The sequence below is a fragment of the Lutra lutra genome, chromosome 4, assembly GCF_902655055.1.
Source record: "Lutra lutra chromosome 4, mLutLut1.2, whole genome shotgun sequence".
NCBI lineage: Eukaryota > Metazoa > Chordata > Mammalia > Carnivora > Mustelidae > Lutra > Lutra lutra.
In genome coordinates, this window is record NC_062281.1 from 179,139,233 (window position 1) to 179,153,981 (window position 14,749).

Consider the following 14,749-nt stretch of genomic DNA (forward strand, 5'->3'; position numbering starts at 1 on the left):
GAGGAAGGAGCGCGGGGAGAGAGAAGAGCGGAGGGAGGGCCAGAGGGAGCCACGCCCACCGCGCCGAGGTCTGTGCGTGCTCCCGGCGCGGACCGGCGGCCGGGGCTGTCCACGGCGCTCTGTCCGCCTCAGCACGTCAGGAGTTAGGTAGGCTGAGTGCACCCGTCCAGGGGAGGCGTGGCAAGTCGCTCTTCCTTTGAAAGGAAAGTGTGTGTTGGGCCTTGGTATCCGTTCAGTGTGAGATGGTAAGTGTTCTAGTGCTGCGGTCGGCTCCTCAGTTATCTCAGGGTGACAGGTCCCGCGTGGTCCGAAAAGTGAATGTTCGTGGAACCCCCCTCCGCTCTGTTTTTAAGTCTTGTTTATTTTCTCAGCGCCTGGCCCCGCCCTCGCTGTAGCTCCGCCTCCAGGAGGGGTGGAGTCACTCCAAGGAGGCGGGAAAGGTCCGGGGTGAGTGTCTGCGGTGCGGTGCGGTGCGGTGCAGTCCGAATCCCGGCGCGCTTCTGGGACTTGACTTTTTTCCCCCTTGGGGAAGGGCCAGATAATTTTCTTTATGAGGGCTTGTCCTGTTGTGCACTATAGGGTGTTTATTTGCATCCCCGGCCTCTGCCCCCTAGATGCCAGGGTCATTCTGGCTGTTGGGACGGCCACAAATGTCTCAAGAGGCCAAATACCCCCTTTGCGGGAAGGTCATCCAGGTTGGAGCCGCTGTGAAGGAGACAATCTGGGTTTTGGGGAAGTGACCCTTTTCAAAAGCCGGAAGCAATGAAGTCTTGCCTACATGAACGATTTGTGGACGGGCTTGCCCGCTCAGAACTCTCGGTCCAGCTCCAGCTGCTCCAGTCGGGCGTCGGAGTCGCAGCCAGCCCCCGAACCCGAAAGAAGGCAGCGGTTGAAGGAGGAGATCCAGGAAGAGATCGCAGAGCAGAACCCCGTTTTGCTTAAGTTAAAGGTTGCATGGGTCATTTGTCGTGAAGAGGGACGCAAGGTTCACCTTTTTTGCATATGAGGCTACAGTATTTGAGTAAGCTAGGAACCAAGATTATGTCGTTTAATTTCTTTGATTTCCTTTGATGCGTAACATCTGTAGCTTTGTGCTTTTGAAGGGGGGGCATTAGCTGATTAGTAGGCAAAACTGGACAATGCAATCCATATAGCCTATTTTTAAGTGGACATCGTTCTTACCCCTCAGGGTTAAAGATTATGACTGTTAAAGGGCTCGGGGTGGGGGGGGGTAATATACTGCAGGCAGTTTGTAGAACCTTTTTAATACTTTTTAACGACTTAAGGTTCGCTTAGCAGCTCTGAGCAGCCTATAACAAATCTTGCCTTTGGCTTTTTTTTTTTTTTTTTTAAGATTTTATTTGTTTATTTGACAGAGGGAGAGAGTGAGAGAAGGAACACAAGCAGGGCGAACAGAAAAAAGAGAAGCAGGACCCTGGAATCATGACATGAGCCGAAGGCAGATGCTTAAGGTCTGAGCCACCCAGGTGCCCCTTGCCTTCAGCTTTTAGGTCAACTAATGATTAGGAGGAAAGGTATTAACTTTTCCTTTCTCTCTCTCTCTCTCTCTTTTTTTTCCTCTGCCCCCCCCTTTTTTTTACGTTTACTGTAGTTAACAATGTATGTCAGGTATTTTATAAACATAAGTAATCACCTTTATGTTGCTTTTATAATAAAGTACATGCTTGATTTGTCATTCTTAGCCTTCTTGGAATATGTTGGAGTGTTTGTTTTCGTCTTTTCTACATACATTGGAGCTATTAGAAATTGCAAAAGCCAGCACAGCTGACTCTTTGGGAATAGCCAACCTTGACTTGCTACCTGCTCTCAGAACTGTTCTTATAGTTAAAGAATGGAATTTTGGAACAGGTATACCAAATAATGCAAAGTTCTAGATAAGCCAGATTTATCCAAACAGAACCTTCCCAAAAAACTATTGCCAGAAAGATCTGGTTATTTTATTTTATTTACCTTACACTACACTTCTTAGAAAGTCTAGCTAAATTTATCTTGTTTGGGCGCCTGGGTGGCTCAGTGGGTTAAGCCGCTGCCTTCGGCTCAGGTCATGGTCTCGGGGTCCTGGAATCGAGTCCCGCATCGGGCTCTCTGCTCAGCAGGGAGCCTGCTTCCCTTCCTCTCTCTGCCTGCCTCTCTGCCTATTTGTGATCTCAGGGAGCCTGCTTCCCTTCCTCTCTCTGCCTGCCTCTCTGCCTACTTGTGATCTCTGTCTGTCAAATAAATTAAAAAAAAAAATCTTAAATTTAGCTTGTTTATGTCAAAATAGCAGATCTGAAAATACTAAACAAGCTCTCACTGGTGGAAATGGGACGGTAATCAACTCTATTTTTCGTGACCAACCACACCAGATTGGGACTGGCCCTGAAAGTCCTATGTTACAAGAAACTCTTCCTGGATGTGAAGTCCTGGTTTTAGCAGTGAGTGCCATAGATTGGGGGTAGGGAGGAGGTACAAAACCCATATTATGCTCCCCCCTAAAAGGAAGACAACACCGTTTTTAGTGACAGATGAATCCAGTGATTATCTGCCTTCTATTAACCGTTGACACTGGCAGCCATGATTTGTGGTTCACAATCATGTATCAATTGTAGCATCCTTTCAGAGCAACTTAAATTCTAATCATGAGTATTAACACTTGTGCTTTGGAGGGAGATAGCGCTGGTTTAACTTCTAACTTTGTGAATATTGTGCCATGTTTTCTAAGAATTGAGATACTGACCATGAGAGTGAGTACAATATCAACATCATGACCCAGACAATACCGAAAATAGAAGACTAAATGGCTGTATTATTTTAATGGTAGATGGAAGGACACATACAACTGGATTAGGGAGGCAAATGATCCAAAGAGAGCATACTGTACAATCTGTGAGAAAAGAATTTGGGGTTGGGCATGGTGGAGAAGAGGATAGGAGAACGTGGACACTGAGCGCCACAAGTCTGGAATGAGACAAGCAAGTACTTTTGAATCAAGGAAAGTCTTCATCTCTCAAAAAGACACCAGTGCTCAATCAAAAATAGCAGTTCACCTCAGGTCATGATGTCAGGGCTAAGCCAAGGGTTGAGTTCTACACTGGGCATGGAGCCTACTTAAGATTATCTCTTTGCCCACCCATGCCCCCACTTCACAGGCTCACGGGCTCTCTATCTCTTAAAAAAAAAAAAAAAAAAAAAAAAAAAAAGCAGCTGCTGAATTAGCAGAGGCATACCACAGAAATGAACAGGCATTATCTTTTGGCTCCCTTGATTGCTCTTTGAAACTGGGTAAAGTTACATTTCCAGATTCAGAGGTTGTAACTAAAACGTCCTGTGGGTAGGTTCCTGGGTGGCTCAGTTGGTTAAGCAACTGCCTTCGGCTCAGGTCATGATCCCAGAATACTGGGATTGAGCTCCACGTTGGGCTCTCTGCTCTGTGGGAAGACTGCTTCTACCTTTCCCACTCCCCCTGCTTGTGTTCCTTCTGTCGATGTGTCTCTCTCTGTGAAATAAATAAATAAAATCTTTTAAAAAGGGGGAGGGGTGAATTTGATCACAGTTGTATTGGCCCCTCACAGCGTAGACCTGATTCTGTAAGATCTTACCAATAATCATGCCTTCTACAGTATATCAAATGATGTGTTACATCATGGCAATAAAACTGTTTTCTCTAGTTCTTAGGTACTTTGATTTTAAAAATTAAGTTTCAAATTGCCTTCTTGATGGCTATGAAGATTTTAATGAAACCTTAGAAAATAATAAACAAAAGATCAAGCAAACAATACAAAAGCAATACAAACTAGATTTGGCTCACCTATCCGCATATTCAGCAGATAGTATAGATGTAAATTTCAGCAAACTCCATTCAGTCTATAAACTTCTTACCAAAAAAAAGAAAACATCTCATCTGCTAAATGTTCTTATACACCACAGACTGCTAAAAAAGGGATGTGATTTGCTTTCTTGCGACACTGAGACTTTCATAATGAAAGTTTTTGGTGACTTCAGTTTCCTGAAAACATGTAGAAGCACTTAATGAGACTTTTGACTTTTCGAAATGGAAGGAGATAGACACCTCAAGACATATGCCTATAAGATGGTTTTCACTGTTGCCAGCCATAGAAAAGATGTTAAAATGTTGGCCATCAGTAAAATCCTATTTTCAAAGTGTGGGAAAAGATGAATGTCCTTCTCTAATTTGGAAATCCATGGAAGGTGAGAATGGAGAAGAGGATTAGAATATGACAGAAATTTATATGCTGTTTCTCCAGACCTGCTTTTTGATCTTTGAAGAAGCTATCGGGAGCCTAGAAAAAGATAAACTGCCTGCACCTGAGTTATTTGATGTTTGATGTTGTGTATAAGTGGAAACAAAAATTCATACAGTGAAAAAATGATTCATTTTTTGGAAAGAAGACTGCTTCAGAACTGGATTAAATGTTGCCAGAAAAGGGCAACCAAATTAAATTAGACTTTCTCCGTTTCTTTCCTAGAACGATAACTTATTTGGAATCCAATTTAAATTTCCCAATTGAAATATGTCTGTGTTTGAAAACCACTTTCCCTGAGGAAGAGAGGTTGAACTTAACAGTGACATCCAGTGTGTTTCCATTTGAGACACAGATAACCTCTCTGATGAATTTATAGATGCAAAGGACCTGATTCACAAACAGCTCGTCTACCAAAAGAAGCCTATAGACAAAAAATGGATGGACATTTTTGGAGAGCTGGAAACAAATTCCTACAAATCTAAAAGCCTGCTATTGCTCGTAAGTAAAAATCCAAAGTATTCTATGCTCGAATGTTTGTGCTGAGAGGCTGTTTGAGTTGATGTTATTGCATTGGACTGACACCAGCAATCGATGTAATGTGGGCTTGGTAAGAGCACAGCTGCAAGTCAAAGAGAACTTTATATTTGACTGGATTCAGTTTTACTGCTACATGAAAGAAAAGAAGGATGTCCTAAAGGCTGCAAGCAGTTCACAGTAGTATTATTGGAAAAGAAAACAGAAAGTAAAAATATCCTGGATTATAAGACAGAAAGAAACATGCCATTGTCATTTTAAATAAATATAGCAACATCTGTTTAGTTCATCTTACTGTATTTATGTTCTCCTTTTATTTATTTTTTTAAAAGATTTTATTTATTTGACAGAGCAAGAGAGATCACAAGTAGGCAGAGAGGCAGGCTGAGAAAGAGAGAGGGAAGCTGGCTCCCTGCTGAGCAGAGAGCCCAATGTGGGGCTTGATCCCAGGACCCTGAGATCATGACCTGAGTGGAAGGGAGAGGCTTTAACCCATTGAGCCACCCAGGCGCCCTGTGTTCTCCTTTTAAAAAGTCACACTTTTGGGGGGTGCCTGGGTCACTCAGTTGGTTAACTGTCCAACTCTTGGTTTCAGCTATGGTCATGATCTCATGGTTTGTAGGATTAAGGCCAGAGTCGGGCTCCATGCTCAGTGCAGAGTCTGCTTGGGATTTTCTCTCTCTCTCCTCTCCATCTACCCCTTCCCCTCACTCGTGCTCTCTCTCTTTCTCTCTAGGATAAATGAATAAATAAATCTTTAAAAAAAAAAAAAAAGGCACATAGGGGCACCTATTCCAACAACGGAATGTATTCCTTGATTGTTACAGAGGCCTCCAAAAGACAAAACAACTCTAAAATAGACTCTCTAGAAGAATCATTACAACAAACCAATGAAAAACTTAAGACCAACGCTCTGACTAACACGAGTGACTTGAGCAACCTCCAAGGAATCCCTCTGCTCCTCTTCATCCTCCCCTACCTGATTATTCTGAACCCACTAACCACTTTGATCTTGCCCTTTCCCTCCAAACCCTCTAAATTTCAGCTGTCCTTTAGGATAAGACCTTCTAATGAACCAGGGATCCTAGCCTCAGCAGAGTTTAAACTCTGGTCTCAAGCCAAACTTTGAGCTATTGTAAGTGATATTCCAGACCCTAGAAAGGACCAAATTAAAATGATAGAAGAACTTAAAATTTTTTCTTGGTGCCTATGTTCCTAGACTACCTGATTTTTACCAGTCTGTTAACATGATAGTGAGTCCAGAAGTTGCTCAAAAATGGCCCCAGGGGGTGCCTGGGTGTTTCGGTTGGGCATCTGACTTCAGCTCAGGTCATAATGTCAGAGTCCTGGGATTGGCCCCACCTTGAGCTCTGTGCTCAGAGGGGAGTCTACTTATCCCTCTCCCTCTACCACTGCCCCTCCCCCCTCTTGTGCACATACTCTGTCTCTCAAATAAATAAATAAATACCTTTTTAAAAAAATGGCTTCAAGGGGCGCCTGGGTGGCTCAGTGGGTTAAAGCCTCTGTCTTTGGCTCAGGTCAAGATCCCAGGGTCCTGGGATCGAGCCCCGCATCGGGTTCTCTGCTCATTGGGGAGCCTGCTTTCTCCTCTCTCTCTCTCTCTGCCTGCTTCTCTCTCTACTTGTGATCTCTGTCTGTCAAATAAATAACTAAATAAAATCTTTAAAAAAAAAATGGCTTCAAGAAATATATTGGAGAGTTCCTACCTAAGATTTTGGGAGCCCACCAAGCATGCTTCTAGAGATAAATAAAAAGAGCAAAATAATAAATAAGTCAACAGCTTCTTGAAGCAACTCCCAGAGTTTTTCCTATGAAAATATACTGGGCTATAATATAATCCTGTAAACAAAAACTGGTGAGCCAGTGACAGATTTCTGAATTCATTTAGATTTAATATTTAGACAACACACTGGCCATAAAAACCCTGGGACTAGTTTTGCCCTGTGTGCCCATTTTGTTAATGACCAGTACTCCTCAAACCTGCCCATCAAAAACAAGGGAAGTCTGAAAAACTGTCACAGCTACTATATGTCACCCTTATTCTGGATGCCTGGGTGGCTCAGTCAGTTAAGTGTCTGCCTTCAGCTGAGGTCATGACTCCAGAGTCCTGGGATCAAGCCCTGCATCAGGCTCCCTGCTTAGCAGGAAGCCTGCTTCTCCCTCTCCTGCTCCCCCTGCTTGTGTTCCCTCTCTCACTGTATCTTTCTCCATCAAATAAAATAAAATCTTTAAAATAAAACAAAATAAAAACAAAAAACCTTATTCTTAGAGCATTTTTAACTGCAGTGAACTCTGTGAAGAGCACTTAAGCTTTCTCTTCTAACTCCACCAAGAGTCAGTGCTACTCAAAGTCAGTTTGTTAAAAACTTAGAGACCTAGAGCTTGAAGAAAACTGAGCTATCATGGTCATCCTCTGAGGGAACAGGCTCCAAGTTTTATGTAATTTGCTTTTGGACGTAGGAAAATAAATTGAGAAATGGGATTCACCCGTATCCAGCTTCCATTTCAATTCTCATTCCATTATCCACATGGATTGAACTTTTCTTTTTTAAAGATTTTATTTATTTATTTGACAGAGATCACAAGTAGGCAGAGAGGCAGGCAGAGAGAGAGGAAGGGAAGCAGACTCCCTGCTGAGCAGAGAGCCTGATGCAGGGCTCGATCCCAGGATGCTGAGATCATGACCTGAGCTGAAGGCAGAGGCTTAACCCACTGAGTGACCCAGGCACCCCAGCACATGGGATGAACTTTAAAACATTGCACACTTAAACTTCAGTAACATATTATGAATTTTCTGGATAGCATTGTTGGAAAGGTTGGCTTTGGTATCCCGCTGGCATGGGTGATAACCATAGTGTAACTACAGAGTTGGAAACTTAAACTTCAGCAAGTTACTAGACATTTTCTGGATAAAGGTGCAGGGTTTTGTTGGCTTTGCTCTCCTGTAGGCACTGGTTAACTGGTATATGGCTAAGCCTTTTTGCATGTGGTTTCTTTCTACTCCCTCTCCCTCAGCTCCTCCTCTCTCCCATGCACGCTCTCTCTCTCTGAAAAAAATGATGATACTAATCCAGTCAGAAAGACAATTGGATATGTGTATAGATAAAAAGAGATTGACCAAGTGTTGATAGTTGTTGAGGTTACATGATGAGTAGATGAGGGTCTCTTATCCTGCCATATTTACTCTTGTATATGCTTGAAGTTTTCCATTATCAAAAATTAAAAATTATTATATTATAAAAGATGAGACTGATGGGTGATAGGAGCTAGCTAGCAATAAAATAATGATGTGAAGGGCAGGTGGCACACTTGGTAAATTTTACTTTCTTCTACACTGTCTTTCTCCTATTTTAGGGTATAGGGACATAGCTGAACTCACTACACTACCACTGTGAATTTTCAGTATCACGGTCTTATGGCTCTAAGGTCTTATACAAATCTCCATCTCCATCTATGGGGTTTCTTCATAGTCAAGGCAGGAGTATTGCAAGGACTTGTTCAGGGAATAAGCCTCTGACTTATTAAATCTTCTATTACAGTGGTGAGCTCTTTCTGGCCTCAGGTTTTTTTTTTTAATATTTTATTTATTTATTTGATAGAGAGAGTGCACAAGTAGGCAGAGCAGCAGGCAGAGAGAGAGGGAGAAGCAGGCTCTCCACTGAGCAGGGAGCCCAATGTGAGATTCAATCCCAGGACCCTGGGATCATGACCTGAGCCAAAAGCAGATGCTTAACCGACACCCAGCACCCTGCCCTCAGGTTTTAAGGGGTAGGGGGGGAAGCAGTTTAAGGGGTAGGGGGGAAGCAGTCTGAATTTTAATGGGTTTGGTACTTCTGATTTTTTCCCCCACATCTGTGGAAGAGGCCCATAGAGTATCAAGGATTTCAAAGACATCTATTGCTCTACACTTCCATCAAATTTAATAGTCTCCTCAGGACAATCAATTTGGCCTTGGAGAACACATAATGCTTCAGTGTCTGATGAGTCTGAAAACTCTATTTCTCCCGAGAAAAATTTTATGTGGCCTTCTAATATAGAAAGCAGGTTTCTACCTAGGAAATTCACAAGGGCAATATCACATAATAGAAAGGTATGACTTTCAGAGAAAGGGCCAAGGGTAATAACAGTTATAGATTCCAGTAAAGGAATTCTTTTACCTTGACTAGAAACTTCCACTGCTAAAATATTTTTATTACTCCAAGTTCTTCATGTATAATGGTGTGGTTTCATGTATAATGATGGGCTGTAAAGTAAATAGAGTTGCTCTGATATCTACCAACACGGTAGAAATTTCCCCCTATAAGTGTAGTTTAATTTTCCTTGTTGATTTAAGGAACTATTGGAAGTTGCTTACCAGGCAAATTCTCGGAGCCCTGTCACTGTTGAAGGTGATCGTCAGAGTTTGGGAGCAGAGGGCTCTCTTACACGGCAACTGGATTGTTTAACGGGCCCTCCATTTAAAAGTGGGCAATTCTTGGGGCGCCTGGGTGGCTCAGCCATTAAGTGTCTGCCTTCAGCTCAGGTCATGATCCCAGCATCTGGGATCAAGTCCCATATAGGGCTCCCTGCTCAGCAGGGAGGCTGCTTCTCCCTCTCCAGCTCCCCTGTGCTTGTGTTCCCTCTCTTGCTATATCTCTGTCATAAATAAATTAAAAAACTTTTAAAAAAAAGTGGGCAATTCTTTTTCCAGTGTCTCTTTTGAGTACAGTATTTATACGCATCTCTGTCAACTGGGGCAAAACTTGGGGCAGGAGTGGATCTCTTGAAATTGGGTCAAGGTCCATGGAATTGTTGCAGCTCTAAGACTATGACTTTATTCATTTGATAGCCTTTTTGCTGTTCTATTATTCTTTCAAAATGTTCAGCAGAAGGGACGCCTGGGTGGCTCAGTTGGTTAAGCGGCTGCCTTCGGCTCAGGTCATGATCCCAGCGTCCTGGGATCGAGTCCCACATCAGGCTCCTTGCTTGGCGGGGAGCCTGCTTCTCCCTCTGCCTCTGCCTGCCATTCTGTCCGCCTGTGCTCGCTCTCTCTCCCTCTCTCTGACAAATTAAAAAAAAAAAAAAATGTTCAGCAGAAGGGACATCTGGGTGGCTCAGTCTGTTAAGTGTCTGCCTTCAGCTCAGGTCCTGATCTCTGGATCCTGGGATAGAGCCCCGTGTCAGACTCCTGTCTCAGTGGGGAGTCTTTTCTCTCTCCTTCTGCCTCTGCCCCTGCTCATGCACATTTTCTCTCTCTGTCTCTCAAATAAATAAAATCTTTTTTAAAAAATGTTGAAGGATGCCTGGGTGATTTAGTCAGTTAAGTGTCTGCCTTTGGCTCAGGTCATGATCCCAGGGTCCTGGGATTGAGTCCCATATAGGGCTCCTTGCTCAGCAGGGAGTCCGCTTCTCCTTCTGCCCCACCCCCTGCTTGTGCTCTCTTTCTCTCTCTCTCTCACTCATCCTCTCTCAAATAAAAAAAACTTTAAAAAAAATACTCATCAGTTGTGATAATAGCAGCTGTTGGGGCATACCTTAAAACGCACACACACCCCCCACACACACAGAACACCACCATGCTATCATTTCAGTGCCATCCAGCCCCGTTTCTCGTTCTAATCACTGCAATTGTCTCCCTGCTTCATCTTAGGCCTCTACTCCCCCATCTTTTCTCCACACAGCAGCCAGAGAGGCTTTAAAATATAAAGCAGATTCTATTACTTCTGTTCTCCAAATGCCTCAATGTCTTCTCATCTTGTAGAACAAAATCCTACAAAAGCCTTCATGCTCTAGTTCCTGGCTACCTTATCAGAACTGTTGCTTGCTGGCTGGCTCTGCTCTGTCACAGACCCTGAAACATGCCAGACTCCTGCCCTGGAGCCTTTGAACTTGGCCTCTCCGCTGGAAGTGTTCATCCTCCATACACCCACATGGTGAGCTCTTTCGCTCCGCTAGATGTTACCTTTTAAGAGAGGCTTTCCCTCACACCCTGTCTTGCATAACAGCCTCTGCCACAAGTTGTCTTTTCTCCTTAGCCTTGTTTTAATTCAAAGCAGTTATCACCACCTGATATAATCTTTGTTGTTTTGCCTATTGTGTGTCACTTCCGTGAAAACACAAGTTCCATGAGACCAGGCACTTTATTCAATTTATTGCTGTATCTTGGGTCCAAAGGTAACGCTCAATAAATACTGGTTGAATAAGTGAATTAATGCATAAAATACATTTTTTTCCTTTTAATGAGCAGGTTGAATTGTTAAGTAAGGTGGTTCACAATCTAGGACTGCCAAACTCCTAGATGTCTTTGGAGGTAGCAATTTTCTGAATTTCTAAAGGTCTGGTCAGATATGAGTTAAGAACAGGGGCGATGCTTCTTTCCTGGTTGTGTCCCCAGAATCTGGGACAGTTCCTGGAATACACCAAGCACTCAATAGATCTATCTTTATTATAATAACCTGGGAAGAAATGGCAACGTGGGAAATAAGGAATCACATTTTCTCCAAGCAAAGTTTTTGTGATAGTACCATATTTGAAAGGCCGAGAAATACCAAGAAAGTTTATGTACAAGGACAGTAACCACAGAATAAAATTATCTTTATGTAAAGTCTTCTATTTTTTTTTTTAAGATTTTGTTTATTTGAGATAGAGAGGGGTGAGGGACAGAGGGAGAAGCTGACCCCTTGCTGAGCAGGGAGCCCGATAAGGGGCTTACTCCCAGGACCCTGGGATCACAAAGGCAGATGCCCAATCAACTGAGCCACCCAGGCATCCCAGTTTACATAAAGTCTGTTAATAAGTACTAGTATGGACTGAAATGTATCCCCCTTCCCCAGTTCATATGTTGAAGCCCTAACCTCAAATGTGATTATATTTGAAGATAGGATCTTCAAAGAAGTCATTAAGGTTAAATGAGGTCATACGTGTGGGGCCCCAATCCATTAAGACTTTGTGTCCTTATAAGAAGAGGAGGAGACACCAGGAGCACACACGCACACAGAAAAGGCTATGTGAGTACACGGTGACAATCTGCAAGTTAGGAAGAGGCCTTACCAGAAACTGAGCCTGCCAGCACCTTGCTCTTGAACTTCAAGCCTCCAGATGAAAAAAAATAAATTTATGTGTTTAAGCAACCTAGTCTGATAGCATTCCCTATGGGTGAAGATATTAATCACCTTAGAATGTGAAGTTACTAAGGAAGGTACACACCCTCTCCCCTGTGTTTCAGGAGTGGTATCAAATTCATTGTTTTCTGTACTCTACGAGAAAAAAATATGTGAAATATATTTTAGTTTTAAATAATGAATAGGTTGGTTCTCTTTCATTCAAATAATACTCCTGATTTAAAAGTCCTGGAAACCAGGGAGGGCGCCTGGGTGGCTCAGTGGTTTAAAGCGTCTGCCTTCAGCTCGGGTCATGATCTCAGGGTCCTGGGATTGAGCCCCTAGCATCGGGCTCTCTCCTCAGCGGGAAACCTGCTTCCCTTCCTCTCTCTGCCTGCCTCTCTGACTACTTGTGTCTCTGTCTGTCAAATAAATAAATAAAGTCTTTAAAAAAAAAAAAGTCCTGGAAAAATAAATTCACTGTCAAATTTTTTATCTGTAATTACAGTTATATAAGTGAAACCTTGATAATTTGATAGCTTATCTTTTGTTTTTATTTTTGAAGTATTATGGAATCAGAAAAGAGCTTGATCTTTCAGAATTTTCAATGAAAATACTCCTTTGACCAAACTAAGGTTCCCCACAGTAACAACCTACAGACAGCCATGTTCAGGGACTAAATTGTGTTTATTCCTTTCTTCAGCAATGGAGTTCTTTTTGACCATTTTTTAAGAATCGTGCAAGAAAACTGCCTATTCGTTTCCCATATTCTGTTTGGCAAGCAAATTGTGACAGAGCAATAGAAAAATATAACCCTGGGATGTACTTGCAATCAGTGAATGTGTAGAAGTGTGGAAATAGCATTGAAACACTGCCACACACTGTCCATCTGTGTGTCCTGCAGCCAAAGGACTCGGCTTCTGCCCCTGGACTTGATGGTGGCCTGAAACACAAGCACTGCCAGGTTCACAAAATTGTCAGTTCTTTGAAAGACTTTTCAAAAAGGAAAGTATAAAAATCTGAAGACTCTAATAGCATATTCTCATTAAGATCCCATGAAGCACATGATTGACTATAGTTGTGACAAGCATTCTTCAAGAGCGCACAGTTCACTGTTAAAAAAACAGAGGATGGGGGCACCTGGGTGACTCAGTGGGTTAAAGCCTCTGCCTTCAGCTTGGGTCATGATCTCAGGGTCCTGGGATCGAGTCCTCCATTGGGCTCTGTGCTCAGCGGGGAGCCTGCTTTCCCCCTCTCTCTCTGCCTGCCTCTCTGCCTACTTGTGATTTTTATCTCTGTCAAATAAATAAATAAAATCTTTAAAAACAACAACAAAAACCAGAGGATCCGCCAGAAAGATTTTATATGTAATATATGAAACTTATTAACATATTCTAACTTTTTATTTTCCAAATTTCATAACATTCTCTCTTTATCAGTGTTAATGTTATATGATACTACTAGAACCAATTTCTCTTAGAAGAATTGGTTCAAATAAAAGTTTATCTGCCTTTTCTAAAAACAGTGTAATAACCAGATGCCCATGATGTATTTCAAGGTGGGAAACATATTTATGTTAGTTTTGTTTTTCCTATAACTGGTAGAAGAGGAAATACTGAGAAAATGCTTGTTGACTAACTGAATGGATGACTAAGCATAATTCTGAATTCCTGAAGTTTCTAAAGGATAACAGATCCTTAAAGAAGTTACCATTTACTTCTAGTCTCCCCCTTTTCTGAAAATAATATGTAGATGGAAAGATTCAAAACTAGTCGGTTTCACGTCCTTCTTTATTCAGCAACATTATCTTCAAGAGAAATAATAGTGCTAAAATAAAATCCTTGTTTATTCTAATTACCTTGGACAGAAAAACTGAACCAGGATGTGTTAGTCTTTGCTGTTATCTAAATTCCTTAACTTTAATAAATTCTAGCATGAAGTCCAATTAACATAGAAATAGCAAATTGAAAAATGTCTTTTGCATATGTAATGTCAACTCAGTATTAACTCCATTCATTGAAAGCTGAAAACTTCTAATGTGGTAAGAAAAGATCAGACGCTGGAAAAAAGTAATACTGACTGGCCTCATTTTATTTTATTTTTAGAGACTTATTTATTTGTCAGAAAGAAAGAGTGAGCACAAGCAGGGGGAACAGCAGGCAAAGGGAGAAGCAGGCTCCCTCCTGAGCAAGGAGCCCGATAAGGACTTGACCCCTGGTTTCTGGGATCATGACCTGAACTGAAGGCAGATGTTTAACCGACTGAGCTATCCAGGCATCCCGTGATTGGCCTCATTTTAGACTCATGATCACAACCTCAAGTGGCTCTGAGTGATGCCTCGCTGTCCTACTCTGTGTAGTCACTGTCACCCTAGACGACTGTATTGGACTTTCTTCTTTCTCTTCAGACCTCCAATAACTCCTGCCTCTCTTCAATCTCAGCTGCTTATTTCACTGGGGAAAAAAAAAAATCACAAGAGGACTTCCACAAATGCTCACCACCAAGCTGTCCTACCTCCACCTGGACTCACACTCTGTCTTCCCACTTGTCCATTTGGGCCGCTATAACAAAGTACCACAGATCCGATGGGTGATAACAACAAAAATACCTTTCTCATGGTTCTGAAGGCTACCAGTCCAAGATCAGTGACATTATGTTTGGGTTCTGGTGAAGACCCTGTAATGGGTTGCAGACTGCTGACTTCTCACTGGGTCTTCACATGGTGGAGAGGTTGAGGGAACTCTCTAGGGTCTCTTTCAGAAGGGCACTAACCCCAAACATGAGGGCTTCACTCTCATGACCTAATAGCCTCCCAAAGGCCCCACCCCCTAACCCAATCACTTTGGGGGT

The 14,749-nt window shown here is 42.5% G+C and overlaps 1 long non-coding RNA gene across 1 annotated transcript; it reads left to right on the forward strand.

Annotated features, from left to right (window-relative positions):
* Nucleotides 1-20: 20 nt before the first annotated feature.
* Nucleotides 21-5,066, forward strand: LOC125099270 (uncharacterized). The gene is made up of 3 exons (XR_007127076.1): nucleotides 21-245; nucleotides 615-1,535; nucleotides 4,488-5,066. It is a non-coding gene; the product is annotated as an uncharacterized LOC125099270 (long non-coding RNA).
* Nucleotides 5,067-14,749: the final 9,683 nt, after the last annotated feature.